This window comes from Aythya marila (assembly GCF_965140915.1).
Source record: "Aythya marila genome assembly, contig: HAP1_HAP1_SCAFFOLD_679, whole genome shotgun sequence".
Lineage (NCBI taxonomy): Eukaryota > Metazoa > Chordata > Aves > Anseriformes > Anatidae > Aythya > Aythya marila.
The window spans coordinates 34,948-40,947 of NW_028137753.1; the positions used below are offsets into that span (position 1 = coordinate 34,948).

General features: G+C 48.2%; 1 long non-coding RNA gene across 1 annotated transcript; it reads right to left on the minus strand.

Moving 5' to 3' along the window:
* Positions 1 to 1,113: 1,113 nt before the first annotated feature.
* Positions 1,114 to 2,254, minus strand: LOC309890587. The gene is made up of 3 exons (XR_014319432.1): positions 2,179 to 2,254; positions 1,638 to 1,755; positions 1,114 to 1,177 (listed from the first exon to the last, which is right to left on the minus strand). It is a non-coding gene; the product is annotated as an uncharacterized lncRNA (long non-coding RNA).
* Between the last annotated feature and the right edge of the window lie 3,746 nt (positions 2,255 to 6,000).

Genomic DNA, 6,000 nt, shown 5'->3' on the forward strand with positions numbered 1-6,000 from the left:
CATCAGCTGCAAAAACAGAGTACCAGCATTCACTAGCATGCCGGTCATGATGCCCACCTTCTCCACAACGCTGACTACTGCTGATGCAACATACAACTATGCTCACCTGTTCCTCTCCAAATCCAAGCTCCAACACTGCAACCAGTATCATCCACACCACCTGGGAAAACAAAGGGATTAAATGATCGTTGCGTTCACAACACATCACCCAATGGTGGGTTTTTTTTGTTATTGTTGTTTTTTGTGTGTGTGTGTGTTTCCTTTTTTTTTTTTTTTTGGTCTGCTTTAGCTCAACAGCATGCAGAGTGCAAACAAGAAAACTGGGGTGTTTCTAGAAGCAACAATCCCCATGCTTTTGCTGCAGCTTTGAATATTAAAAGGACAATACGACCCAGCAAGTAACTGGAACTTTCTTACCTGGAATTAGCTCAAACTTTTCTTCACGTTGAAAGAAAAATCTAGGAGCAGAACACATTATACATCAACAAAATTAATTCCATTTCATCCCCAGAAAAAAAATCACATGCTCTCATCCCCTCCTGTACCTCAGCCGCTTGCCTACCCCACGTGGCACACGCTTCCATCTGTTCTCTTTACCCACTTATAGCACCTCTAAAAGACAAACTGGAATTTTACTCTATTGGATGTAGGAAAATAACTGCAGTGACAACTGCGCCCCAAAACCAACAGTTACCTCTGCTCACCACGCACCAGAGTCACTGCAGAGGCAGCTCGGGTCAAGACGTCCTGCACTGCGCACTGCGTTTCAGCCTGAACAAAAGGAAAAACACAGGCAGAAGATAAACATTCAGCTGACAGCAGTAGCACCCATCCCTCAACAACAACAAAAGGGACCCCATCTTTAGTTTTATCCTTTCAAAACAGCAGGCCACTTGCCTCTGTACCTGCAAATTAGGTCCAAGCTTGAAAGGAGCGGCCAGCATCACCCACGCCACCTGGGAACACAGAAGGACACAATGACCACTGTGCTTGCAAGCAACCACCTGCCACACTGCTCCTCTATCCCACACAGCCTCACCTCGGACCCTCACAGGGAAACACCTGAGCGTCTTCCCTTCGCTTCGGATAAGGGATGACCAGGCTGACAACACTCACCTTCCCTCAGTGCTTCGTGACACGAGGATTTCCCTTCCCTGTCCACGACTGCACAAAGCACCTGTAGAGACGAGAGAAAAGCACACTCTGAGGCACCTCACAACCACAGCGTACCTGCTGCAATACCTCTCTCTTCCCAGTTCCTTTACTTCAGTTGCTCAACAGCTCTAACTCAGATTCTTCGCTCACAGCGCCACAGCAAATTCTGCCCGGGCCACACAACATACGCTACACAAGCTACATTGCTTAGGACACACAAGCTGGAACGTTCCCGCCCAACAATCAGTCGCATCGCACAGGATGGATGCCGCATACTCCTAGAAACCAAACCTACCAGTCCTGAGCAGCTCCCAACCTCCACCTGCCTACCACGTTCAGCACACTAACTGTTTACCCCTCAGAAAACCAGAAACTTAGAACATACACACACACAAAAAAAAAAAAAAAAAAAAACACAACTCCACAAACGCCAAAAAGACATGCACACACAGCAACCCCGGCAGCAGTAATCACAGACTTACCCTTTGCAGATGAAAAAGGTGACTCTGATACAACCCTGCTCAGTCTCTTGGTAATGCTGCATCTACGCTGCCAAGCCACATGTAGCATGTAATCAAGCTGGTGTAACTCTCCAGGGGACTAAAACAAGTGGTTTTAAACATGCAGAGATTAAAATATATCTCAAAAACAGGAGAATATGCGGCCATCCTAAAAAAAAGTGAGCCAGCAGCCTCTACTAAATATCCCTCTAATTCAAGCTCTTAGAGATCTAGAATTCCAACCACTTAGAAATCTAGAAATCCATAGACACCAGCCTGCCTAAAGAACCCTGCAACTGACTGAAGGAAACACAAAGCACTTATCCCAAAGAGCAGCCCAGGCAGAAGGAGCTCTCTGATGCCATGCCTGGGGATAATATACCATTTGGCCCCGCCCAGCACCCAAACCCAATCACCTGGGAAAGAGGAGGGACGAAGCACAAGGAAGTAGGAGCAGAGCAGGAGCAACAGCAGCTGGTTATCTTTTTTTTTTTTTTAATTGTTTTTTTAAAATGTGCTTTACCTGAACAACATGCAGAGAGCGGACAGGAGACTTGAGACGTTTCTAGAAGCAACAATCCCCATGCTTTTGCTGCAGCTTTTAAAATTGAAAGAACAACACGACCAGTCAAGTACTCTGGAACTTTTTCAAATGGAATTACGTCAAACAGGTTCATCATCGCTTGCAAAAACAGAGAACCAGCATTTACTAGCACGCTAGCTCTGACACCCACCTCCTCCACAACGCTGACTACAACTAATGCAACATATAATTGTGCAATACCTCTCTGTTCCCAGCTCCTTTATCTCACCTGCTCAGTAGCTCCACCTGAGAAATGGGCCCGGGCGGCGCCGCGCCGAAATGGGCCCGGGCGGCGCCGCGCCGAAATGGGCCCGAACAGACTTATTCTTCAGTGATGAAGAAGGTGACCCTGCTCAGTCTCTTGGCAGTACTGCACTTACGCGGTCAAGGAACCATGCTCAACTGTTTCCCAAATACAACTACCTAGCAACACCTCATAAACATACTTCTAATATGTCAATTCAAGGACATCAAGACTAGAAGGCTGCAAGGTCTAAAGACTCAACAGACAGCAAACACACAGGCAAAAGCTCCAGAAATACAATAAACTGTCCCTAAACCTGAAACAGAATACCCCTTACATGCCCACTGCTGCCATTTTCAGATACACGCTCACACAGGGAGCTTCAATGATACATTTCTCCTAAACCATGCTCCGTCACTTTGCCACCAAGGTTGTGACTTTGATAAGATTTGACATAAAGGCAAAGACTCGCAGAAAACCCCGTAATTCTGCAAAAATCATAAGGGACCCAGAAACACAAAGCAAACACACAAAGTAACATCACCATACTATCCGTAACACTGCTATAACTACTACTCACCTGAGGAAGAGCTGCATGCAATACAGGCACCTACTACTAGATTGCTTTACAATGACAGATCCTACCAGTTGCCACCTCAAAAAGATAGGAGTACTGGTTTCTACTTGAAAACGCATCAGTCCATAGACTGACCCACCTAAAGAACCCTCCAAACAACTGAAGGAAAACCAAAGCACTTACCCTAAAGTGCAGCCCAGGCAGAAGGAGCTCTCTCATGGCATACCTGCAACTCAGTTACCATTAGGTCCCACCTGGAACCTGAAGCCAATCACCTGGGAAAGTGCAGGGGGAAAGCACAAAAAAGCAGAAAGAGGAGGAGCAGCAGCTGTGGTTTTATTAACTTCTTTGTATGGCTTAGCTCAACAGCATGCAGAGCGCAGACAAGAGAACTGGGGTGTTTCTAGAAACAAAAATCCCCATGCTTTTGCTACAGCTTTGAATATTGAAAGGAAAATACAAACAAGCAAGTAACTCCTTTTTTTTTTTCCACCTGGAATTACCTCAATCTTTCATTTACAAAGAAAAATCTAGGAGCAGAATAGATTACATGCCAAAAGAAGAATTCGATTCCATTCCACTCGCAGGAGAAATCACTTACTTCAGCAGGCTATCTGAGAACCAAAAGGCTATGCTGATGTGTTAAAACACACTACAGGACACTGGGGCCGGGCCCTCCGCTGCACCCACTTAAAACCCATCCCTACACTCACCAAGGTGCAACCCCAACCCGAACACAGACGCAGCATTTCAGCCTCAACACAGTTTCCAGAACTGCTGGAAAGCAAGCTTCATCCTCAGCGAGGCGTGCCCAGGCTACACAGGACAGGGCTGCGGGCAACTCTTTGCCTACCGAAGAAGACCGCCATCAGCACCTGCTTTGTTCCGATCCTAAAGGCTAACATCACAGCCCACGTCGCCTGGGACACCTGATAAACAGAAGAGAAAGCAGCCATACCGTTTTCAAGCCCTCCCTGCACGTGTCGCTCCTCGATGATCTGCAACCTCTTCTCAAATCCTCAACCGCTTCTGTGGAGAGCCTGCCATGGCACCTGCAAAGCAAGACCCTTCGCAGTCACCTCGTGCTACTTGGCAGTTCTGCTCCAATCCAGCTCACAAACAGCCCGCCCTTCCCGTGCTGCTCTTCAGAGTGCAGCTTGGCCCCACTCAGCCTGTGCGACACACCTGTGAAACAAAAAGAAAAGCATAGGCTGAAGCAGCATACAAAGACACAGCACAGATAGGACAGTTACTCTCATCTGCTCCCTAACCTCTGCCCCCTCACCTGCCCTCGAGGAAGATGCTTCCATCTGCTCTCTTAGGCCAGCTACAACACACCTCTGAAATACAAACAGGATTTTTACTGTACTTTGTGCAGTTAAGTAACTGCAGTGACAACTGCACCCCTAAAGTACCTGCTAGATCTGCTCATCGCTCACCTTGCTAAAAGAAGCTGTGGTCAAGTCCTGTGTTGTACACTGTGTTGCAGCTTTAGCAAATGAAAACGGTCACAAGATAATCATTCAGCTGCCAGCATTAGCACCCATCCCTCAACAACAGAAGGGACCCCATTTACAAATTATTGTTTCAAAACAGCAGCCCCCTTACCTCAGCACCTCAGAAGTAGATCAAGCCAGTCACCGAGCTGCCTACCGAGTGCTGGACAGTTCCAGAAGGAGCTCTTTCCTGTGAGCAGTTCCTACTAAGGTACACACTCTACTGGGGACAGGAAAGATATAAAAATAAAAGTTTCAAAACCCCGTATCTGTAAGCTTTCATGATTCAACAGTGCACCGTTCAAGCATTATGGGAGCAGCTGCTCGCAAGCAGCTCAACTCTGCCAAATCCACATCTACCAACCTCCAGAGATGACTGTGCCAGCTGCCCGTCAGTACGCGCCCAGAGGCAGACCGGATGTCTTCGCCAATACAGTCCGGACAATGTATTAGCACACCCATGCACTGCCACGTTAGCTGTCATCACTAACTGCCAGGCAGGACAGCTCCAGACCAAACACATACACACACAGCCACGCCACAAACACTACAAACAAAACACACAACACAAGGCGCAAGAAAAAGTGACCCCCCCGGAGGGAAGCCCTATGGCAACAGCAAGTCAGAACAGGTGCTCTGCACCAGACCCAAGGAGAGACTCAAATGTCACGACACGCGACTGGAAGCAACTGCCAGAACTGGGATGATGGAGGCCTAAAAAGCCTGCCTTCAAGGCAAGAGACCAGAAGGATGGGGACTGAAAACCCCATAAGACGACGCTTAGGAAATCAATTCCCAAGCAAGAGCTCCTGATGCGGTCCAGATGACTTCTTCAAGAGTGAGGATGGAAACAGACGCGATCTCAAACCGAATACGATGCACGAGACCTGAAACAGAACTGCATTTCAAGCAGCGACTGCAAGACAAGAAGTGCTCGGATCAGAGCCACGATGACAAATCAAGCACTGAGGCCCTTCAGCACCGCTACCAAGTCGCCTGTCTGGTCAGTCCAGTGTCAAAAGCTAGGAGGATATCAAGACCCGAGAAGCACAGAACAGACGCTGCAGAAGCAACACTACAAGACAGACGAACAGAAGGAAACTGTCCTGCCTGGCGCACGCACTCACGCTACAAAATAATCCCGCTGCTTCTATTAGCCTGGTGACCCGGCCACAAGCAGCCTGAACGTGACCCAGCCTGAACCACCCTCACCGTGGAACCAAGTCTAGTCAGCCAGCAGGCACCATGCTCCTCTGGCTCCCAGCTCCCATTAGCCACCCCAGATATGCAAATACCAGGTGCCCCCCAACTTAGCTCTCAGGTTGCTGAATGGTAAATTCCCTCCGCCTCAAGAAATGCACAGGCACTGGTCGTCATCTTAGTCAATTGCCAGGCTCATCATCAGCTGCAAAAACAGAGTACCAGCATTCACTAGCATGCCGGTC